Source organism: Pelobates fuscus, chromosome 9, assembly GCF_036172605.1.
Source record: "Pelobates fuscus isolate aPelFus1 chromosome 9, aPelFus1.pri, whole genome shotgun sequence".
In the NCBI taxonomy this organism is placed as follows: Eukaryota; Metazoa; Chordata; class Amphibia; order Anura; family Pelobatidae; genus Pelobates; species Pelobates fuscus.
Window position 1 is genome coordinate 88,424,208 of NC_086325.1, and position 26,600 is coordinate 88,450,807.

Sequence of the window (26,600 nt, forward strand, 5' to 3'; positions counted from 1 at the left end):
CTCTGGTATATGGGCCAACGCCAGTCTGCACAAAGTGTCTTTTATCTGAAAAGACAGTGTGTTTACATTTAAAAGCCTACAGGCACAGGCTATAGACACCAGAACCACTACATTATGATGTAGTGCTTCTGGTGACTATGGTATCCATTTAATGTGAGGTAAATTAGAGATTAGTGCCACTAATAATATATTGGATTGCCTACTTACCACCAGATGAGGACAAGAGGCTGATGATGGGCTCAGTCTGGCTCCACAGGTCTGGTGTAGAAGAGGCTCTCTGGAGACTGTTTTCACAACAATTAACAAACAGGAAGAAGCTCCATTTTTTGGGGCCCCTTACACAGCTCAAGGTCTGGGCCCCCAGTGCTTGACCGTGAGTATGCCTACAATGCCCACCCATAAATCCACCTACATGGCCCACCCATGAGTTCTCTCACAGGGAGTTGAGTGTATGTGTGTAGGGGATGTGTTATTGTAGAGGATGTAATGTGTGTGTGTTCTTATAGAATGTAGTGTATAGGGATACCAATATGTGTAAGGGATGTAGTGTGTGTATAGTGGATGCATTGCATGTTTGTGTGTGTGTGTGTGTGTAAGGGATGCAAGGTGTGTTTCTGTGTATGTAATTGAATGCAGTGTGTGTCTGTAAGGGGTGCATTGAGTGTGTAAGAGATGCATTTTGTTTCTGTGAGTGTTTGTTTGTGTGGTTCCCTCTGCCAAACCCCTTAGTGGACCTCCCCCCTCCTCCTCCAGTGGTCCTTACCCCCCTCCCCCAGTGGTCCTTACTTCCCCCTCCCCCCCAGTGGTCCTTATTTCCCACCCACTCTCCCTCTGTGGTCCTTGTCCCCCCTCCCCCAGTGGTCCTTATCCCCCCAGTGGTCCTTATCCTCCCCCTCCAGTGGTCCTTATTCCCCCCGTCCCCCCAGTGGTCCTTTCCCCCCCAGTGGTCCTTTCCCCCCCTCCCCAGTGGTCCTTATCCCCCCAGTGGTCCTTATTCCACCCCCTCCTCCCCCAGTGGTCCTTGCCCCCCTCCCTCTGTGGTCCTTACCCCCCCTCCCTCTGTGGTCCTTACTTCCCCACCACCAGTTGTCCTTATCCCCCCTCCCCCAGTGGCCCTTATCCCCCCTCCCCCAGTGGTCCTTATCCCCCCTCCCCAGTGGTCCTTATCCCCCCACCCAAAGTGGTCCTTATCACCCCCTCCCCCAGTGGTCCTTATCCTCCCGTCCCCCAGTGGTCCTTATCCCCCCCATCCCCAGTGGTCCTTATCCCCCCCATCCCCAGTGGTCCTTATTCCCCCCTCCACCAGTGGTTCTTCCCCCCCCCTCCCCAGTGGTCCTTATTCCCCCCTCCCCCAGTGGTCCTTATCCCCCCATCCCCTCCCCCAGTGGTCCTTATCTCCCCCCCCACATCTCCCTCCCCTCCCCCAGTGGTCCTTATCCCCCCTCCCACAGTGGTTCTTTCCCCCCTCCCCAGTGGTCCTTATCCTCCCCCCCACCCCAGTGGTCCTTATCCACCCCCACCCCCAGTGGTCCTTATTCCCCCCTCCCCCAGTGGTCCTTATCCACCCCCACCCCCAGTGGTCCTTATTCCCCCAACCCCCAGTGGTCCTTATCCCCCCATACCCAGTGGTCATTTTCCCCCATCCCCTCCCCCAGTGGTCCTTATCTCCCCCCCCCATCCTCCCCTCCCCTCCCCCAGTGGTCCTTACCCTCCTCTTTTGTTCATCCTGCCAATGTAGCGTGGCCGGGCGGTGCGGAACGCGGGGCAGGAACCTCTGTTTCCTGTACCCGGCCGCCGGCGGACTGAAGGGAAGCGCTCACTGAGTGAGCACTTCCTTTCAGTCCGCCGGCGGCCAGGTACAGGAAACAGAGGTTCCTGCCCCGCGTTCCGCGCCGCCCGGCCACGCTACATTGAGAGACCGGCAGGAGGGAGCGCTCTTCGCTTCCCTCCTGCCGGTCACTCAAATCCGGTGAGGAGCCGCACCGGTGATTCCGGGAGCAGGGATCCGGCGCCCCCTGCTAAGGTGCGCCCTAGGTGACTGCCTAGGTCACCTTACAGGTAGCGCCGGCCCTGTAAGTGGTTTGGCTGATCATTCCCACACAGAATCAGTGACAGTCAATCAGTCACACAATATCTTAGTGTGTCAACAGCTCAATCAAAGTGTGAAAAAATCCTGCTTCGGATTTATATATTCTTTGCTCATCCTCCTTTTTTTTTAAATCTAGGGTTGCAGTTACTTGAGCATCAAAGCACAGGAGTGCTTAGTGTGATGCAAGAGCTTAGCGCATTGTAAGAATTACTTGCAATGCGTAATTTGTTTATCCTTTGATTTGGACACTTTGTGATCCTACATTTTGTTATTTAGGTGAACCGTTGAATCAGTCATTTGTGTGCATGTACAAATCTAATGGACAACACAATATGTCTTTATATGAAAGGGTAATACATTGAGGGCATTATGCTCATAGAAAGACTGATAAAGTAAATTAAATGTGGCGTAAATTGAATGAGAATAACACAAATTCCCTATAATTTCTTAAATTATTACAATTATGAGAAGAGATTTTAATATGTTCATATTTACAAAATGAAAATACACTCAGATAATCAATGTTCTTTCATTTATCTTAAAGGGAAATATGATTCTGGTGTAACTAGTTATAAAAAAAAAAATTACTTGCAATAACCCGCAGTGTATGAAAATGCACTCATGTTGTGTTGTTGAAATGTTTTGAATGGTTCTGCTTTTTTAACACTTGCAGTGGCTGGCCTTTCTTCAATTCATAAGATCCAGGAAGTTGGACAAACTTATAGAACTCTGTAGTATTTTACTTCATGACCTCTATGCTGGCAATATGTATAAAAAGTAGATATGAATAACCAACCAAACATGCCTAAAAATAGTAATATTTTATAATAAACACATATATCTATATACAGAATCCCCTTATGAATTCAAAACTGCTTTACATGAAAGGTTTTGTTGAAACTACACACAATTTTAGAAGAATAGTATTATTGTGCTCCCTACCAGACATAAGCAGTCACATAAGTGATAAAATAAGATCAGGTTGTATGTTGTGTCAAATTAGGGGACATTTCTCACAGTGATCTGAAAGACATGATTCATTTCTGACATTATTTTGATCTTAAGCAAAAAAGAGTTACCTGTGCTCTAGCTCAAATCCCTATGTATATTTAAATAAATGGAGGTTATTTAGAAACTCCAATGGTCATGCAAGCCCACCTGCCACGAGAGGGGTATTTTTTCTAAACCCCTACAATATTTATTAACCCTTTATAGGGAACACATGGGCAAGGCCGGTGCAAGGATTCTTGCCGCCCTATGGCAACAATCCATCTTACCGCCCCTTCATGAATTAAACTACATTATTTCAGAAGTTTATTCACTAAATGCTGAATTGCAAAGAACTGATATTTATGGAAGAAGATGCATTAGACATTAAAGGGACACTATAGACTGTGTCCCTATTGCACTTAGTGCTGCAATGTAAAACATTGCAGTTTTAGAGAAACTAAGGCACTAAGTCTGCCTCCACTGGCTGTCTGCTAGACAGCCACTGTACCACTTCCTAGATGTTAACGGACTTTTCATCTGGTAACTGACGCTGGACGTCCTCATGCTTTGCATAAGAACATCAAGCGTCAGCTATATCCTCATAGGAAAGCATTGATTCAATGCTTTGCTATGGGGAGGGCCTAATGCACATGGCACTCAACATGCATGCACATTTGGGCCCCCTCATCAGTAGCGTTGAGGAAGTTGAGCCACAAGGCAGCACCAAGGGACATTAGTGCATGTAAGTAAATAAAGGGTCTTTATCCCTTTATTCACTGCAGTGTGGGAAGGTGCGAGGGAGGGAGGATGCAGAGGGAGCTATAGTGCCAGGAACTTAGCTTTGCATGAGTAAGAAAACAGAAAAGGCTTCTGGAGACATTTAGGGAACAGAGACTGGGAGACTTTTTAGAAGAGAGACACAGTGAGCAGACATTAAGGGAGAGAGACACAATGCCCAATATAAACACACTCATCCAGTATATGCATCCATATACACACGTTGCCTAATATATCCATCCATGCATACATACTGCCTATGACATAAATTCAACAATGCGCACACAGTCAAATACATAAATCCACACACAGTTCCCAATACATACACTCACTGCCATACATACTCACACTTCCAAATACATAAACACACTTCCCAATACATACATCCATACACACATACAGCCTAATATATACAGCGAGTGTGTTAGTGAGTGTGTAATTGACACTGACATACACAGTGTCACTTACACATTCTCACCAACACACACACTGACATACATGAAAAATATTTTTTATGTACTTTAAATGTATTTAATGTGTTGATATAAATATTATAAGTTTTATTCAGATTGCTTCCAGAACACTGAAATTGAGAGGCCATACCTTGGCCTATAGAGTATTACAGACTTTCATTGTATAGGAATGGAGACCACATCTGGTTCACTTTAAGAGTGATGTTGAAGGGCTTGTTTATAGTAACCTTTGACCTAGCCTTGAAATCCTAAATTCCTTTGAAGACTCACATTTCTACAGGCAATTATTCATTACATCATGTATATAGAAGTTCTTTGTCTTACATATCTTGCCGCCAAATATAACGTATGACTTTAATCATAGATTTCAAATTAGGCTAAGTAACTCCCCTTTTTCTAAGATAGCCACTTATTTTAAAGTAAGGCAATCTTATGTATACTCCCCTCTGTAACTGAATTTTAAACCCATAAAACTAATTGTAGTTTAGAATTCGTGGCCAATACCTTTAACATCAAAAATGGATAACACCTGGAACATTGCTATGTATTGGACAAAGACTGTTAATGACATATGTTATTACCGGATGATGTTTTATGTTTGAATAAACATAAGTTAAACTGCAAGATACTTGATTCGATTTGTTAAGAAAACTGGTATGTGACAAACAAAGATTTCACGGAATGCCAATTTCCTACATTTAATGGTGGAGAATGCGGGCAACAACAGCAAACCTTTTGATTTAAGCCTGAATTATGACTGACTTAATCTTTAAGTGTTCTGCTACAAGAAGATTACAAGAAGAAGATAAGAAACTCACTGAAGAAAAGTTTAAATTGTTCCCTGAAGAAAAAGCTTTAGTACCCGGCTTGAAACAGGAGAAACACAAGTGACTGATACAGCAGGATGGCATCCCAAAAATCCTTTATTTAAACATTCAGTTTTACTATGCGAAAATAGAGTTGCGCAGGGTGAAAAATCGTTCGAACGTGGAAATTTCAGTACTGAAGGAAGAATGTGACGATAATAATTGAGATGGACAATCTGGATCCTTTTATCCATACTTTATTTATGAAGAAATAAATGTTATGACGAATTGCAGATCGAAGATGGCATTTCGGAGGATTCTCAAGAAATAACTACATATTCCAAAAAGTATTCTTCCATCAGATGATGCGCACACCTGTGGAAATCAAATACTTCAAGGGTATGTGTCTTTAACATGTCTGTAGAAGTTGCTCATATGTATATTGAAACAAATTGTATTAACTGTTTAGTTAATTATGGATTGGCAGCAAAAGACTGCTGTCAAATGTAACAGGATCTGTCTGTAAAAGAGTTAATCCTGAAAACGCTATTGTGTATTGAAATGGTTAGACAGATTAACTGGTATTGAGCAAAGCAATGTGGTTAAAAGGGAAAGAAAAAGTTGCATTACTGGCAAAAGGCTTTCTGGAAACTAATGATTCTATAAAGGAATGGTGTCAACTTAAAAAGACCAGTAATTGTTATGTTTGTAATACATCGAAACAAAAAAGAAATGTGTTGTTAAAAACAATTGAAAAATATATGTGTTGTTGCAAGGTCTAGTAATTTACCTAGCCCCTAGCTAAACTGTAAATTTCCTTAAAAGTGTTAAAAGAAGGAAATCGCCCCCCATGGCTCTCTTTTGTGAGTGCTTTGGATGCAACATTAGTTGAAACAAAAACTCAGACTCTCGGCAGTTGTTGAAAGGTTTAAGTAATGTCAAGGAAATTAAGATTTTAATATAATGAAAGAAATGCTTAAGAATCAGACTGATCTGTTAAATAGAACCCATAAAACAATGTCTCACATGTCCAATATTAGACGTTGTTACTAATTTTGACAATTTGCAAAAATTGTTAGTCTGGGGAATGTTACAGATATTTTGTGGAAAAATCTGAAAGATTTGGATTTTAGTTTGGAAGTAGAAGTTGTGTGAAAAGGGCAGGAGAGAAGAAAAGATATAGAAAAATTGGGAAATTGTGCAAGAAAAAGGGTCAGATGGACACTCTCAGATTAGCCAGATTGATTAAAAATGTGTCTAAATATGATTAGCAGAGAGGACCTTTTTACAATATGAGTGTTTTTGAAGGTGAAATGAATAAACAAAAATTTAGTGATGTGGTAGCCACCAGATGTCGTTTGATCTGGCTGCCAGCCTCATTAAGTGAATGGGTTAAAAATTAACTCATTGATGTGTTGGAGGATAAGGAATGTGAAAAGCCCAGAGTTTAGTTGCAGGAATTGTTTCCAAATATATTGCTAATGGTTATACAGTGTGCAACTGGTTTGAATAGTTTTGAATTTTCTATTTTTGATTAATTTAAATGGAGAAAATTATGATATACATGTTTGTGCTAATTTAAGGAATAAGGCATGGAATTTGATTAATGATACAAAATTGTCTGCTATGTCTAAAGAACAACACAGGCAGAGTGTTAGTGAACTGTCTCTAGAATATCAGGGTAACCAAATGAGCTAGATTAAGAGATTTTGCTGCTATGGAAATTATGAAATCCTTGCAATTGTTAAAAAGGAAAAACACAGGAATAACTAAAATGTTGCACAGACACACTTTTGTCTAGGGATACTTCAGCAGGACTGGCCCCTATTAAAAATGTGTCTAGTGAAGAAGGTAGAAGGAGAAATGAGGTTATTAATTGAATATGGTAATTTTAGAGTGAGGTTTAAGGAAAGACCACAAAATTAACAAAATTACCAGGGTACTAAAAACTATTCGGCCACACCCCAAGATAGATATTATAGGGTTTTATTAGAGTAATTCTATGGTATGCTATAATTGCAACCAATAAGGTCATGTTAGGAGATATTGTCCTAAATATGAAGAAAAAACTTACCCAGTGAAAGGGAAAGAAAATTGAATTTCCCAGACCATAGGAATCTACAGAGAGTGGCAGCTGTAAAAACAGAGCATACATCTTCAACCAACCCCCCCCCCCCCTCACATATCAAAGTCATGTGAAGAGTGTATACTGATGTAAAATGCCATTGAAAGAAAGGTTGAGGCAGTCACAATTCAGCAAGTGAAATCTGCCTAAACCCACCAATAAATAGGGATGTGTAATCCCTAGCTATTATCAGATCTATCTTGCTGATAACGAAGTGAAGATGGGCGACCATATATTTATGGAAGACTAGAGGGAAATATAACAGAGTTTTATTAGAAACAGGAGCAGGAATTACTCTAATAAAACACGCTTGCCTTTAAAAATTTAAGCATATCAACAAATCCCTTCTAAGTTTTAATGGAACACATGCACATGCAACTCTATCCACTGATAATGACGTTGAGTTTGAAGGAGGAAAAATAAATTGTGACTAATGGGTCGACCTCTCCTCCCACTGTACTATTATGGGAATGGATGTTATCAATGAAAAAAAGTTGTATGTGGATTTATTAAATTTAGTTTTATGGCAAGCTTTAGGTGAGAGCAAAATAGGTTGAGTGGTTAAACCTAATAATTTAAGATAGTTTAGTCATGATATAATTGTAAAAAAGAGTGAAGTGTCATCTTCTATACAACAAGATGATGAGGTTGTACCATATCTTAAAACTAAATACCCCACAGTGTGGTCTAAGTCTAAACAAGATTGTGGGATAGTGAATTTGCAAGTTGTAATCGTAGTTCTAGACCCCCCCATGCAGTTAAACAATATAAGATCCCAAAGAATAAGAAGAAGGTGTGAATCAGGTGATAAAAGCATTGGTATCTCAAGGAGTGTTGAGAGTGGGTAATTCCAAATGTAAGTCACCATTTGGCCAATAATCAAGCCGATGGCACTTATAGTTTAATTGTGGACACGTATGTGGTGAATAAGTAAATCTCATCAGATATCATGGCGCAAGTAGATGGCAATGTTAAGTACTTTCTGTATTGGATATAGTCAATGTGTTCTTTTCTATACCATTCAATCCAGATAGCTAGTATCGCTATGCTTTACCTTTAAAAATCATCAATATCTGTTCCAGGTGTTGCTACAGGGCTTCCACGCCTCACCAGCTTACTTTCATAAAGCAATGGCTCAAGTATTGGAACCCCTGGGGTATGGGAATAAGATTTTGCAATATATTGATTATCTGTTAAATTCAAACAGTAACAAGGGAAGAGCATGAGAAGATACTGTGTGATATTTGTCAAACACTGGCAGATAATGGGTTAAAACTGAACACATTCAAAGTGCAGATCTTGAAGGAAAGATTTACTTTCCTAGGAGTTAATATAGATCCAGAATGTAAAACGCCATGTACAGCAAGGGTTAAAGCATTGCAGCAATTGCCAAGGCCAATGACAGTGTATCATCTACAGAAATGTTTAAGCTTGATAAATGTTAGCAGAGAATTCATATATGATATGGCAGGGATAGCAAAACCCTTATGCAATATGCTAAAATATAAAAGATAAGATCATCTGGACAGGGGAAGTTGAAAAGAGTTAAATCTGTTGAAAGATGCTCTCACACAAGCGCCTGTGCTAGCTGCTCCCATTGAAACAGTACCATATATTGTTCAATGTTACGCAGGTGTCTCTTCATTAATAGCAGTTTAATGCAAAGGTAGCACGAATCTTTACGAATGCTGGGATATTTTTCTAAAATTATGTATCCAGTGGAAAGAGGAATGTTTTCCTGTGTAAAACAGCTCATGGCTGTATGATGGGCTTTAGAAGCAACACAACACATGGCAGGATTTGGACAGATAAATTTACAAACCCCCCAAATATCTAAAACTGTTACAAAATTGTTCTGAGTTAGGAGTATATAGCCAGTTACAAAATAAACCACCCAGGGTAGAAACCAGTAAAAGCTGTTATTCCTGATTTGATGTCAGAAGGAAATGGAAATATAATCCAGATCTCCGTTTGAGAAGCAAATAATACAAGGGATTTCTAGTTTGTATGTGGAGGAACAAGATTTTATGTTGATGGATTACATCACACAGGTTATGTCATATATGACGATTAAACAAAAGAATTGCAAAGATAGACTGCCAGGCCATATGGCTGCTCAGAAAGCTGAGTTAGAGTCTGTAAAGAAAGTTCTAGAAAAAACAGTATATGACCCAGTGAATATAATCAGTGACAACAGTTATGTAATTAAAGCTTAAAGGGACACTATAGTCACCTGAACAACTTCAGCTTAATGAGGTTGTTCAGGTGAGTGCTACAGCTACCCGGAGCCTTTTTCTTGTAAGCACTGTATTTTCTGACAAAATGCAGTGTTTACATTGGAAGCTTGGAACACCTCTTGTTGCAGTCAATCAGACGGCCACCAGAGGGACTTCCGAGTTCAGAGGCCCTAAAAAGGCCTCTCGTCCGATGCGTTCTGGGTGAATGCATCAGATGGGCTATCAGCACACAAAGCACTGTGAACGCGATTTGTGTGCTGATAGCCTGTCAGCACTGCTGTGGGCGTGGCTTCAGCTGACAGGCTCAGCTTCAGCTGACAGCTGAAGCCCGAACCCACAGGGATGCTTACTGTCCACAATAGTGGTTGAAGGGGGGGGGAGACCTACTCTCCTTCCCCCCCCCGGCCCCCACCGCTGTGCGGCGGGTGGGGGCCCTAAAATTATCAATAAGGGGGGGACCTACTGTCCCCCCCCGGCCCCCACCTAAAATTATCGATAAGGGGGGGACCTACTGTCCCCCCCCCCGGCCCCCACCCCTGTGCGGCGGGTGGGGGCCCTAAAATTATCAATAAGGGGGGGGACCTACTGTCCCCCCCCCGGCCCCCACCCCTGTGCGGCGGGTGGGGGCCCTAAAATTAGCAATAAGGGGGGGACCTACTGTCCCCCCCCGGCCCCCACCCCTGTGCAGCGGGTGGGGGCCCTAAAATTATCAATAAGGGGGGGGACCTACTGTCCCCCCCCGGCCCCCACCCCTGTGCGGCGGGTGGGGGCCCTAAAATTATCAATAAGGGGGGGGACCTACTGTCCCCCCCCCGGCCCCCACCCCTGTGCGGCGGGTGGGGGCCCTAAAATTAGCAATAAGGGGGGGACCTACTGTCCCCCCCCGGCCCCCACCCCTGTGCGGCGGGTGGGGGCCCTAAAATTATCAATGGGGGGGGACCTACTGTCCCCCCCCGGCCCCCACCCGTGTGCGGCGGGTGGGGGCCCTAAAATTATCAATGAGGGGGGGACCTACTGTCCCCCCCTGGCCCCCAACCCTGTGTGGCGGGTGTGGGCCCTAAAATGATCAATACGGGTGGACCTATTGTCCCCCCCGGCCCCCACCCCTGAGCGGTGGGTGGGGGCCCTAAAATGATCAATAAGGGGGACCTACTGTCCCCCCCGGCCCCCACCCCTGTGCGGCGGGTGGGGGCCCTAAAATTATCAATAAGGGGGGGACCTACTGTCCCCCCCTGCCCCCACCCCTGAGCGGTGGGTGGGGGCCCTAAATACAAAGGAGGGGGGACCCTAGTTAACCCTCCCCCCCCCCCAAAAAAAAAATATCTCCCTACCTACCCCCCTCACCCTAAAAATAATGAGGGGGGGAACATTAACTAAAAACCTGTAAAAAAAAAAAAAAAAGAGATAAAAAAACTTACCATTCGATGTTTTCTTTCTTCTAAAATCTTTTCTTCAGCCCCAAAAAATGGCAAATAAAAATCCATAATAACCGACGCAATTTAAAAAAAAAAAAAAAAAAAAACGAGCGCAAAAAAAATAATCCATCTTCACCCATGGAGGGCTCCGCGCAGACTGAGCTCCGCAGGGTGGGAAAGGCTTATAAAGCCTTGCCCCGCCCTGCAATTAGGCTAAGAACACTCTGATTGGTGGGTTTAAACCAATCAGAGTCCTCTTTGTCATTTTACAAGCGTGGGAAAGTTCTTTGGAATTTTCCCACGCTTGTAAAATGACACAGAGCACTGTGATTGGATGGATTTCAAGCCATCCAATCACAGTGCTCTTTGTCATTTTACAAGCGTGGGAAAGTTCTTTGGAATTTTCCCACGCTTGTAAAATGACACAGAGCACTGTGATTGGATGGATTTCAAGCCATCCAATCACAGTGCTCTTTGTCATTTTACAAGCGTGGGAAAGTTCTTTGGAATTTTCCCACGCTTGTAAAATGACACAGAGCACTGTGATTGGATGGATTTCAAGCCATCCAATCACAGTGCTCTGTGTCATTTTACAAGCGTGGGAAAGTTCTTTGGAATTTTCCCACGCTTGTAAAATGACACAGAGCACTGTGATTGGATGGATTTCAAGCCATCCAATCACAGTGCTCTTTGTCATTTTACAAGCGTGGGAAAATTCCAAAGAACTTTCCCACGCTTGTAAAATGACAAAGAGCACTGTGATTGGGTGGCTTGAAATCCATCCAATCACAGTGCTCTGTGTCATTTTACAAGCGTGGGAAAATTCCAAAGAACTTTCCCACGCTTGTAAAATGACACAGAGCACTGTGATTGGATGGCTTGAAATCCATCCAATCACAGTGCTCTGTGTTATTTTACAAGCGTGGGAAAATTCCAAAGAACTTTCCCACGCTTGTAAAATGACAAAGAGCACTCTGATTGGCTTAAACCCACCAATCAGAGTGTTCTTAGCCTAATTGCAGGGCGGGGCAAGGCTTTATAAGCCTTCCCCCGCCCTGAGGAGCTCAGTCTGCGCGGAGCCCTCCATGGGTGAAGATGGATTATTTTTTTTGCGCTCGTTTTTTTTTTTTTAATTGCGTCGGTTATTATGGATTTTTATTTGGCCTTTTTTGGGGCTGAAGAAAGAAGATTTTAGAAGAAAGAAAACATCGAATGGTAAGTTGATTTTATCTTATTTTTTCTTTTTTTTTTTACAGGTTTTTAGTTAATGGTCCCCCCTCATTATTTTTAGGGTGAGGGGGGTAGGTAGGGAGATATTTTTTTTTTTTGGGGGGGGAGGGTTAACTAGGGTCCCACCCCCTTTGTATTTAGGGCCCCCACCCACCGCTCAGGGGTGGGGGCCGGGGGGGACAATAGGTCCCCCCCCTTATTGATAATTTTAGGGCCCCCACCCGCCGCACAGGGGTGGGGGCCGGGGGGGGGGGGACAGTAGGTCCCCCCCTCATTGATAATTTTAGGGCCCCCACCCGCCGCTCAGGGGTGGGGGCCGGGGGGGGCAGTAGGTCCCCCCTTATTGATAATTTTAGGGCCCCCACCCGCCGCACAGGGGTGGGGGCCGGGGGGGGGACAGTAGGTCCCCCCCTCATTGATAATTTTAGGGCCCCCACCCGCCGCTCAGGGGTGGGGGCCGGGGGGGGCAGTAGGTCCCCCCCCTCATTGAGAATTTTAGGGCCCCCACCCGCCGCACAGGGGTGGGGGCCGGGGGGGGACAGTAGGTCCCCCCCCTCATTGGTAATTTTAGGGCCCCCACCCGCCGCACAGGGGTGGGGGCCGGGGGGGACAATAGGTCCCCCCTTATTGATAATTTTAGGGCCCCCACCCGCCGCACAGGGGTGGGGGCCGGGGGGGGGACAGTAGGTCCCCCCCTCATTGATAATTTTAGGGCCCCCACCCGCCGCTCAGGGGTGGGGGCCGGGGGGGGCAGTAGGTCCCCCCCCTCATTGAGAATTTTAGGGCCCCCACCCGCCGCTCAGGGGTGGGGGCCGGGGGGGGGACAGTAGGTCCCCCCCTCATTGATAATTTTAGGGCCCCCACCCGCCGCACAGGGGTGGGGGCCGGGGGGGCAGTAGGTCCCCCCCCTCATTGAGAATTTTAGGGCCCCTACCCGCCGCACAGGGGTGTGGGCCGGGGGGGACAGCAGGTCCCCCCCCTTATTGATAATTTTAGAAAGCGAGCTGAGCTGTCAGTCAGACAGCTCAGCTCGCGAACGCGCATTCCGCGCACATGCGCGGTAAAGCGCTCAGGTTTTTCATAAGGCGGCATTCAATGCCGCTCTATGAAGAACGCGATTGGTGCAGCGCGAAGCCGTCCCATTGGGCCCCGCGATTTCGTCATTTTGACGAAAAAGGGGGCGCGGCCTAGCGGGGAGCTCGGCGCTGGAACGGAGGTAAGTTTTTAATATAAAAACACCTCGAAATTTTTTTTTAATGAATGAAAGTACATATAAAAGCAAGAAGGAAGGCTGGGGGACCTGTCTTTCTTGCTTTTATATGGTGACTATAGAGTCCCTTTAACACTTCACCTCCCAATATGGAGAAACGAGGAATGGTAGATTCTCGGGATAAAGCTTTAAAACATGCAGGTATTCTGGCAGAACTGTTTAATTATGAAAAAGAAAAAAAGGGTTTAACTTGTTGTTTTGAAACAGACTTGTAGATCAGGAATCAAAGGAAACTTTGTTTGAGGAGTTGTAATACTTGGAAAATGTAATGAGTGTAAATGTTAGTAAAAGACAAATAACAAATACCCTATAAGATCATATCGAGAATGAAAGGATGTAGCTTTCAGTATAGAAAGAATGGGTCTAGATACTGAAACTGGCATGTACAGGGTTAAACACAATGAAACCCAAACATTTGTACCTAGTGGCTTATTACAAGGGCTGATTGTATTCAATCATCGTACACAGGGCATTTGGGTACAGGACAACTGTTTAAGGTCCTGCAAAATAAATTGTATCATCCTAATTTAAAACAAAACGTGTATAAATATATTGCAGAAGTGTCTCATATGTGTTCAATTAATCCAAGACCTAAATACTAGAAACCAAAATTGCATTGAGTTCCTTTGGCAAAAAGCGCATGGTACTCTATAAATTTATTTCTAAAATAAAATAAAATAGAAATAAAAATGCTTTAAGATAAGAGTAATTGGTTAACATATTTACCAGGAGTATTAATGTCTATTCCTGCAAATCCAAACTCAAGTGTCACCTCATGAGTTAGTGACATGTAGAACTATGTAATCACTTTCCCTAATGAACCTTTTGTTCCAAGTTACAGTAGAACAAGCTGAATAGTTGAAAGTATTACAGGAACATCTACTGTTAGATTTTAAGTTTGCTACTTCAAATGTCGTCCCTTATGGTAAACTATGTGTTAAAGTTGTACAGCGCTACGGAATCTGATGGCGCTATATAAATAAATTAAATAAATATAAAGAAGTAACACAGGGGAATTATGCAGATATGTTTAAGACAGGTTACAAGGCAAAGGTAAAAATCATTTAAAACACCAGGTCTATGAAAAGCAAGTTGGGAAGGTCCTTATGGTCCTTATGTTGGTCTAAGAATAAAAATTAGGACAAACTGTGTTACAGGTTTAAAAAGCAAACATTGGTACAAAGTGTAATAAATCAATTCTAGTGTCTAGTGATCAATGTAAAAGAAATGTACTAAGGTATAAGAAATGTACTAATGTATAAGAATAGTAAACTGCCATCTGTTTTTCATTACAGAACTAATACTGTTTTACATGGACAAAAACCTGTATGATTTTAAAATAAAGGACAAATTTTTGGACTTTCAAAGGACATTATGGACTTTCAAAGAGACTGTGCTTGTGGATTCGATTGGAGAGGACAGTATTTCATGGACTAAATCAAACCGATTGTGTTTTCTGGTTAATGTAAACTGTATACAATTGCACAGCATAATAACTATGATACTGTTATTATTAATGTTAGGTAAAATCAATGCCCAAGGTAAATTAATGAATTAGTGAAAAATGTAAAGGTAATTGTAACAAGAATTTTGTTCTTAGGAGTTCAGAAATGAAAGGGTTAAAATGTCTTGCTTCTTTCTCTTGGAGTGTAAAAAGCAATACAGACAACTGGAAATGGCTGTGTTAAAAGGCCTTTCCTTGTAAACTGATACTTAGATCAATATCAGAAAACAAAATTAAAATCCCATAAGTAATTGGTATAAGTTATTATGATGCAATATTTTATGCATTAAAATAAGCATCAAAGAGGGGCTTGAAAAATATTTTTTATGTACTTTAAATGTATTTAATGTGTTGATATAAATATTATAAGTTTTATTCAGATTGCTTCCAGAACACTGAAATTGAGAGGCCATACCTTGGCCTATAGAGTATTACAGACTTTCATTGTATAGGAATGGAGACCACATCTGGTTCACTTTAAGAGTGATGTTGAAGGGCTTGTTTATAGTAACCTTTGACCTAGCCTTGAAATCCTAAATTCCTTTGAAGACTCACATTTCTACAGGCAATTATTCATTACATCATGTATATAGAAGTTCTTTGTCTTACATATCTTGCCGCCAAATATAACGTATGGCTTTAATCATAGATTTCAAATGATGCTAAGTCACACCCCTTTTTCTAAGATAGCCACTTATTTTAAAGTAAGGCAATCTTATGTATACTCCCCTCTGTAACTGAATTTTAAACCCATAAAACTAATTGTAGTTTAGAATTCGTGGCCAATACCTTTAACATCAAAAATGGATAACACCTGGAACATTGCTATGTATTGGACAAAGACTGTTAATGACATGTTATTACCGGATGATGTTTTATGTTTGAATAAACATAAGTTAAACTGCAAGATACTTGATTCGATTTGTTAAGAAAACTGGTATGTGACAAACAAAGATTTCACGGAATGCCAATTTCCTACAATACACACTGTCACTTACACACTCTCACTAAAGTACACACAAAGTGCCACTTACACACTCAGTAATACACTCTCACTTACATATACAGTGTCACTTACACACTCTCACTAACACACACTCTCACTGACTTACACAGTGTAACACACACTTTCACTGACGCATACACACATTGTCACTTACACACTCAGTAACACACACTCACTGACATGCACAGTATCACTAACACACTCTCACTGACATACATAAACAGTGTCACATACACACTCTTAATAACACACATACACACAGTGTCACTTACACACTCTCACTAACACACGCTCTTACTAAAACACAACAGTGTCACTTACACACGCTCACTAACACACAGTGTCACACACCCTCACTAACACACACCCTCTCACTAACACTCACATTGTCACTTACACACTCTCAATAACACAGTGTCACATACCCTCACTAACACACACAGTGTCACTTACACACTCTCACTAACACACGCTCTCATTAACACACGGTGTCCCTTACATACTCTCACTAACACACTTTCACTAACACACACTCTCACTAAGACACACAGTGTCACTTACACACTCTCACTAACACAGTGTCACTTACACCCTCTCACTAACATACTCTCTCACTAACACACAGTCACTTACACACTCTCACTAACACACACACGCACTCCATAACACACACACTGTCATTCAAACACAAACTCACACCACTTTACATATAGCCACACACACCAATTTACAATCATCTGCAAAATAATCAGTTCCCCTTACCTGCATATGGGCCACACCTAAGTGATGTGAATGGAGGGAAAGAGAGGAGCAGCTTTTTTGTTCCTGGTCGGGGGAGCAGGAGAGCTGTGCACTGTGAGCACAGGCTGCTTCCTGTTCCTCTCACAGTGCTTCCTGTCTTCACAGGCAGGGGGCAGCCAGGATATCAAGTCATGTCCTGGCTTCCCCTGCCTGCAGGAAGCAGAGTGCTCTGCTCGGGTGCTGGGGTTACAGTAAACCCCGCTCCATGAGCAGGTAACGGGCTGCAGAGGGAGTCCAGCAGCTGGATGGGTGCGCTGGGGGGTGACCAAGGAGCTGCTTGTCAAGTACACCAGCCCAGAAAGCAGCAGAGAAACCTCCCAGGGGCGCCCCCAACAGGCCGGTGCCCTAGGCAAATGCCTTATTCGCCCTTATGGTAGCGCCGGCCCTGCACATGGGGTGGGTGGTGGCATTGTAATATGACTGTGTGATACAAAATGGAATACAAATACACAAAAATAAATCCTACAGTCAAACTCTCACCACTCCTGGGCAGCAGAAATGACCATACCACACATCAGCTCCAATGCATACCATAAAAAATGTAAAAAAAATTACCTGCACACTAGTCCAAATCTATATGCATTGTTAAATAAATGGAGGTTATTTAGTAAGTCCAATTGCTATTAGATGCAAGCCCACCTGCCATGTCAAGGCAAAGTACGTAAATCTTATTTATTAAAGTGATCAGTTTTAAGAGGTGACAGTTTCCTTATAACACATGAAACCGGTTTTCTCACAAATGTTCATTTCAGATAACTGTTAAAAAAGGAAGTGATATTGATCATAAAAAGTGTCATAAATTTGTTGTGGCCACGAAAAAAATGGGGCAACATAGAAGATTATGAATACGGTCAAAAAGAAGCAACAGATAAAAAAAAAATGTCATATTTAGTGAGTTGTGTAAAAAATAGCCAGAAATGATATGTTTCACCATTTTTATAATTGATATAGTTATATTTCAGCACCATATTGGAAATCAAATGCTAACTATTATTTATTCTCTCATTTTTTTCTTTAGACTCCTTGTGCTTTATTTCCATAAAAAGATGGTTGGGATAAAATCAGTATGAAGTAACGATTCATGGGTAGGGTTTTGCTCCTTGTTCGTGGGAACAAACCTACCAAACAGCGATCTCCTGGCTTGTCTTTGAAAAGTAGCAGGCACTCACGAAGTTGACCGGTGTTTGGTCGAGGGTCCGACTTGGAGTTCCAGACACTCGACGACGGCCACACAGTGAGAGCACTTAATCTTGTGGTTTGCTCAGAACTTAATGAGCCAGGGGGTGGTCGGTTGTTCGGTAGATTTATCTACCAAATGCAGAAAAATTAGTCTGGTTAAACAAAATAGGTAGTTTTATCACACAAGGTTCAGGGGGGCCCAAGTAAATGCTTGCCCAGAGTCAAATCAATATTAAAGACGGGCCTGCATGCAGATACACACGATATAATACATACAGATACATGCACGGACACACATGCGGATACACAGACACACAGAATGACACACATTCAGATACACAGAATGACACTTCTACAGATACAGACACACACTGACACACATGCTGATACACAGACACACATACATACAGATACACATACAGACACACATGCAGATACATGTATACAGACAAACAGATACACTTAATGACAAACATCCAGATACACAAAATGATACTCATGCAGATACAAACAGTGACACACACACAGATACATAGGCATACACTGACACACATGCGAACAGATAAACATACATACACATGTGCAGAAAAACAAATTATATCAACAGCATTGGATTTTTTTATACATTAGATCCTTTGAGACTCAAAATGTGTTGTGTTTTATGATTACATGTGGTAAATTTTTATTTTTTTTTAAATCTAAATTTTAATAGTTTTTCTTTAAGGACATGTAAAAATTGCCAACAGATGGACATTAGTGGGATTATTTACTAAACTGACATTTGTGGCAACTGTGAAGGGAACTGCAATATTTAGATCAAGGTAGATGAGCTGGGAAGACAGCAGGGAATGATGAATTGTTTACAGCTAGTTTGTCTGTCTGTTTGTCTAGTGAATAAACCAATACATGTTTTTTTTATGAATTTTCATGGAAGAAGAGATATGATATTTTTGTCAGGAAATTGTGTCCATTATTTTCATAATTTTTCAGTGATTTCTCCTCATTATTCGTACAATCTATATTGTTTTTCAAGAAGCAAATGTTGCTGCAATTTTTTTTTAAAGCTGGAATCATTATCTCTTATTTTCTTAAAATATGACCTGCAAGGTCTCCCTCAAGTTGAGATAAGATTGATGTGAATTGTTAAAAAAAATAAATGTAATTTTTCAGTAACAGTAGCTGTGGGTATTAATATAGACTTTCATGTTGTCTTACACTCTTAGCATAAAAGCATCTAGAAATTTTTGTATGGCCTGCAATCATACTCTACTTACTGATAAGATAAGATACTGAAATGTGACATTTGGAAACCTGTATTTACAATATATCCTGTATGTTTTATTACAGTAAAGAAATAACGCACACGTAAAAAAATAAAATAACTGAACAATAAAAAAAACGTCATCACAAAGCAATAACGGTCTACACATGTATATTTGTCTAAATAGCAGAAAAAAACCTGATCTACGTTACAATATTCAATGCATTTACAACTTAAAAATAATAAAAATATGGCTATATATTTGTAAGGAATAGTGAGTGTTCTTCCGATCCCCCCCCCCCCTTTCATTTAATGCACACATGTAAGGACTTGACCACCTGACACTCTATATACTCCATTGTCACACTCCACTCTCTCTCTATCTTCGTCTTAAAAAAACAAATTATATGTGAGTGCTCTATAGTTGGTCTGTATGATAAGAAAAGGGTGCACTCTCAGGTTTTTAAAGTGTAGTATATTTTATTTATCTATTTATTTTTTCGATCACATAAATTGTAATTTCCACTCTACACATGTACATACACTCATGTCTTCATGAAAATAACATGCTTTCAAACTGTGCACAGCTACTGTGCCCAAGGCAGACTTTTCCCTAGGTCCTTCTTGAGATATGTTGATGATACACAGTAAACAATAATTCTTGAATTTCCATAAACCTGAAGACAGTTTTAGCATGCTTGGTCTCACCACAACTTACCTAATACATACACACATGTTATAATTGTACAAACACTATAGAAAAATACATACAAACAAAAAAAATCTGCGCTTGTTCAATACTAATGTAAAGGCAGCTTAATCACCAAAAGTGAAGTCTTCTCATGTCCAATAATGGGTAGGATAAAACAGGAAAAGGAGGTGTAGTGCCTGAAATGTCCTTTAAGAAATGTATGTAATTACAAGAATGGAGAAACAAGAAGACTAATAGTGCAGTGGGTTAAAAGCTTCTTGATGGAGCACGAAAAAGTAAAAATTGTGCACTCATGCTTTCAGGGAGCATTAATATAGCTTCGACTTGAACGACTGGGCAGATTGATCCCCTACAGAGGAAAATCCACATTACCTATATTCTAGAGTGGGGATCATACCACATCACTCGTTATTTTTGGAGTCAATACTTAGGCGCCATAATATGTGAGTGTGAACCTACCCTTGCTTATTAGCTCAACATACTACACTATATACTTTTATTTGTGTTTTATATTTTTATTAGGATATCCATTACCACAAAGACAACCTGAGAGACTGCACCACAATATATCCATAGACAAGGATCATTCTGCCCAGACATTCAAGTAGGAGCTGTATTACAGGGACACTATAGTCACCTGAACAACTTCAGCTTAATGAAGCAGTTTTGGTGTATAGAACATGCCCCTGCAGCCTCACTGATCAATCCTCTGCCATTTAGGAGTTAAATCCCTTTGTTTATGAACCCTAGTCACACCTCCCTGCATGTGACTTGCACAGCCTTCCATAACCACTTCCTGTATAGAGAGTCCTATTTAGGCTTTCTTTATTGCAAGTTCTGTTTAATTAAGATTTTCTTATCCCCTGCTATGTTAATAGCTTGCTAGACCCTGCAAGAGCCCCCTGTATGTGATTAAAGTTCAATTTAGAGATTGAGATACAATTATTTAAGGCAAATTACATCTGTTTGAAAGTGAAACCAGTTTTTTTTCATGCAGGCTCTGTCAATCATAGCCAGGGGAGGTGTGGCTAGGGCTGCATAAACAGAAACAAAGTGATTTAACTCCTAAATGACAGTGAATTGAGCAGTGAAATTGCAGGGGAATGATCTATACACTAAAACTGCTTTATTTAGCTAAAGTAATTTAGGTGACTATAGTGTTCCTTTAAGGCCCCCTGAAAGTTTGAGTGCACAATTTCTACTTCAATTTTCTACTTCAAATTCCATTAAGATATTTTGAACCCACTGCATATAAGTTTTTTTGTTTCTCCTTTCTTGCTGTTACATACATTTCTCAAAGGACATTTCAGGTGTTACACTATAGATTTATTTTTATAGTATAGGTTTAATTTTAACATGACAAGTTATCCCTTAACAATAATGTGTTTATCACTATATATATATATATATATATATATATATATATATATATATATATATAAAAACCTGGGGGATGGTTGCACTCACCTGAACATGCTTGAATGGGGTGCTGCTGGGGGCCATATTATACAATAAACAATACACAAGATCCAGCGCACTCTCCTATCTACTAAACAGCAACTTCAATGTTGACAGATTTTATTCGTTTTTAAAAGTTTTTTTAAAAACACCTAATCTAGGCAAAAAAATATATAATGGGGATTTAGTTACATTATATGATCATACATTAACAACAAATACAAAATGTGGTCAGTCTCAGTGTGATACTTGAGACTGGCCACATATCTGGAAATGTCTATAGCGATAGAGTGTAATGCAACAGTCCTGGCTTGCAAGGCTGTGATAGTAACTAGAGACCCATCAACATAAAAAAAAAGAATAGTAATAATTAAATAAAGTATATACAGGTGGTACTAGAATTCCATGCCAACCAAAGTGGGTATAGGTAGGGATATAATTACGCCATATAACCTCATGTCTCAACCCTAGTTACCAGCTTTATTATAATTCGCTATAAGGGAATGAGTATCCAGTGGCTAGGTCCCAGCCATAAATACCTCCTAGATGTCCATAATTAGTATAACAGAAGCTCCAGATAGAGCTAACTCAGAGAGAGAGGGAGATAGAAGTTAGTATATAGTAGTAATAAGCAGTCAAAAACAGACTGATAGTTTAAATTAAGAAGCCTCTCTCCCTGTAAATCTAACTAGACAGGCATAGGAAAGATAGAAGGAAAGTAAATTACATTAGGTGATAATCATGGTGCTACATCCACCAGTGCCCAGTGCTCATATATATCATATGAGAAGAAAAACGCCCAACGTACGTTTCGGTGCTATAGAGAAGCACCTTCGTCAGGGGCCAACATAAAACTGATAAGAAGTCTCTTATATATGAAATATGCCAAGACCAATAGGAACTGTGGGAGTATTAAAGTTCCAGCTGTACTGCATCTCCCTCATGGAGATCCTATCACCGCGTCATTGCGGACCACAAGATGTACATAGGGGCGGGGTTTAGTTCCGATCACGTGACCCGGCATGCCGCAAATCATGTGGTCTAACCGGCAGAGCGTAGGGTCACGTGGTCTGTGCGTCAGAGCGTCGGGTGGGCTGGATCACGTCGTGGGCGTGACCAAATATGCAGAGTGTATGATGATCCTCAGTGACATCTAATTGTTTCCCCGCCCATCCGAGTCAGTTGGGCGGGTACGTAGAGAGGCAAAGAGGATACACAAGAACGAACTCCAGTGAAAATAGCCCAGAGGAAGCTATCAGCATAATTATGTATTAAAGATTTAAATCAGTTCTGAATGGTTATGATGATTCAACAGATAAGAGTCAAGGGAAAACTGAAAGTGGTACACCCACACCAAAAGACTTCAGTTTGATGTGAGTCATAATCACATATCCAGTGGGTATACTGAGGGATCACTGCTGTAAATAGGTCCAAATGTATATGTGACAGTGCACCCCATAGGATGTACAAAGATGAGAGTAAATAAAGGAGTATACCTATCTCTATATGTCATAGAGACGTCATCTTGGTACTCCGTTATTATGGTCATTTAAGTGGTATTCATGTCAAAATAATATAGCAAATGAAAACATTTTAACCCCTTAAGGACCAAACGTCTGGAATAAAAGGGAATCATGACATGTCACACATGTCATGTGTCCTTAAGGGGTTAAGAATTGAAAAAATATATATACATCTAAACTAAACACTACACACGCTATATTACAAAATTTACAAGTGATCCCTCAGTATACCCACTGGATATGTGATTATGACTCACATAAAACTGAAGTCTTTTGGTGTGGGTGTACCACTTTCAGTTTTCCCTTGACTCTTATCTGTTGAATCATCATAACCATTCAGAACTGATTTAAATCTTTAATACATAATTAGTATCTGGATATACACAATCTGGATGCCATTCCGAGACACATTTGGAATATAGATTACCATTCTATGGATATTAATGATGGATGAGTAATCTTGGTGTCTCATACAGCATAAATATGACAGGGCACTATGGGGGTTCAAGCTAATTTGCCTTTTTGCATGCAGTATAATTATGCTGATAGCTTCCTCTGGGCTATTTTCACTGGAGTTCGTTCTTGTGTATCCTCCTTGCCTCTCTACGTACCCGCCCACCTGACTCGGATGGGCGGGGAAACAATTAGATGTCACTGAGGATCGTCATACACTCTGCATATTTGGTCACGCCCACGACGTGATCCAGCCCACCCGACGCTCTGACGCACAGACCACGTGACCCTACGCTCTGCCGGTTAGACCACATGATTCGCGGCATGCCGGGTCACGTGATCGGAACTAAATCCTGCCCTCATGTACATCTCGTGGTCCGCAATGACGCGGTGATAGGATCTCCATGAGGGAGATGCAGTTCAGCTGGAACTTTACTACTCCCACAGTTCCTATTGGTCTAAGGTATTCATGCCTCTTGGCATATTTCATATATAAGAGACTTCTTATCAGTTTTATGTTTGCCCCTGACGAAGGTGCTTCTCTATAGCACCGAAACGTACGTTGGGCGTTTTTCTTCTCATATGATATATATGAGCACTGGGCACTGGTGGATGTAGCACCATGATTATCACCTAATGTAATTTACTTTCCTTCTATCTTTCCTATGCCTGTCTAGTTAGATTTACAGGGAGAGAGGCTTCTTAATTTAAACTATCAGTCTGTTTTTGACTGCTTATTACTACTATATACTAACTTCTATCTCCCTCTCTCTCTGAGTTAGCTCTATCTGGAGCTTCTGTTTTACTAATAATGGACATCTCCTAGGAGGTATTTATGGCTGGGACCTAGCCACTGGATACTCATTCCCTTATAGCGAATTATAATAAATCTGGTAACTAGGGTTGAGACATGAGGTTATATGGCGTAATTATATCCCTACCTATACCCCCTTTGGTTGGCATGGAATTCTAGTAACATCTGTATATACTTTATTTAATTATTACTATTATTATTTTTTCTGTTGATGGGTCTCTTGTTACTATCACAGCCTTGCAAGCCAGGACTGTTGCATTACACTCTATCGCTATAGATATTTCCAGATATGTGGCCAGTCTCAAGTATCACACTGAGACTGACCACATTTTGTATTTGTTGTTGGTTTTTGTCTATCTGGGGTTAAGCCCCTCCTGAGATATCTGGAGTCTCAAACCGGTACATTTGTCCCTGCGTGGCACCTGTTACTACCCCCTTGGGTTACCTCTGGGGCAGTCTGTACAGGTGTACACGTAGAGACGTTGAACTGTTTGTTCTTTGCTTTTTCTTGTTAAGTAATTAGGTTTTAATACCAAGTACCGTTCCTGTGTATCATGGCTAGCTTTTTATTCGATAAATCTAAAAGAGACATTTGGTGTAGAGACACTGACCAGGTCTTTTCTGAACAGGATTTAACAAGCCTTTCAGACAGTGAGAGTATTATCTCATCATTTAATCGTTTGACTAATCTGTTTCAGCAACAGATCAAAACAGGATGGGAAATTGCATCACTTGATAATTATTTAAAGAAAGATCTAATTCCAAGGGGATTAAGGGTACAAAATATACCAGCGTCGCACATAGAGGAAGAGGAATTTACTAAAGAGTGGGAAGAAGCTGCAGGGATATGCTCCAACAGATTCATGGAGATTTTATGTAAGTTTGAAACAAAAAGACTGGAAAGAGTTAATAAGGAGGTGGTGAAACAGATCAATAAGATTGCAGCCTTTAAAGATGAACCAAATTTTGAATCATTAGAAATAAAACTAGAGAATAACTTGGATAAATTCCAACAAAATATCAAAATTCGGAAACATTCCAAGTTTATTAGAGATAACAATGAGTTTAAAAGTGGGAATGTATATAAGAAAAATAGAAACTTTAGAAGGAGTTTCTCTGAACCGATATCAACATCAGAATATGAGACAAGCGGTTCAGATTCAGAACCTTCTAAAGGCAGCATGTCGGTTCCATTTGAACGGAACACCAAATGTATATTGAAAAGAGGGGTTTCTTTTTTAGGGCAACCCAGCATGGAGGAAAGTATAGCCCCACGGACAAGAAACAGAGGCAGACCACCCCAACAGTTCAGAAGGAAAATATATTAGATAAGGTTCCTTATAATAATCAGATTATCAACTTGTCTTCATACACTCCCACAAAAACTGAGATACAAGTCTTGCGGCGGGGTATGTCCTTTGTCCCAGTTTCTAATTTTGATAAGTTCAGCTGGACAAAGGACATACACCTATTTGTGAGGAAATTGGCTTTGCATAAATGTCATCGCATTAAAGATGATAAAAGGGCAAAAGAACTAGGGCTACAAGCCTCTGATATAGGTGCATTAGACATCCTAGTGGATCTGCTCATCTGTAACGATGACTCTATACAAAAACAACCTCCATTCACACACTTGAAAAAGAAAAGCCTGTTTACTCCACATCTAGTTGATTTTAAGTACATAGACCTATTTGTGGAGTTGACATGCAATGAAATCGATAAAATTAACCAGAAAGATTTTTCAAATCAGCCTCACAGTAATATCTCCCCACAAGAAAACAATTCGCTTAAAAAGCTTAAAGAAATGGATGAGGTGATCTTCAAACCTTCTGATAAAGGAGGCAATATGGTCATTTTAAATAAATCAGACTATGTCTCAATGGTACATAGACTAATTGGGGATAGCGATACATACGAAACACTAAAGGGCGACCCCACGCAGAAATACCTCACTGAACTAAAAACAATCCTTGATATGGCACTGTCCTTATCTTTAATATCAAAAGATGAATATAATTTTATGTTTGTTAAAAATCCTGCTACCGCCACATTCTATGCACTTCCAAAAGTACATAAACAACAACCCATACTAAATGGAAGACCCATAGTCTCTGGCAGAGGAAATCTGACCCAAAATATAAGTCTTTATGTGGATCAGATAAAGATCTGAACTCCCTTCATACCTAAAAGACACCAAGCATACATTAAATGTTATAGAAGGAATTAAAATCAATGGCCATGCTATCCTATGTAGCCTCGATGTTCAGAGTCTTTATAGCTCAATACCACATGAGGTGGGATTACAACACCTCAGAGCAATTCTGGATAGCAAACCACCAGTTTCATTACGACACAATGAATTTGTTCAAGACCTGATGCAGTTCATTTTAACAGAGAAGCAGACCTGGTGGGTCAGAATAAATTGGGCGCCCCCTAGTGGAGATCCATGCATATATACAGAGGGTAAAACATAACCT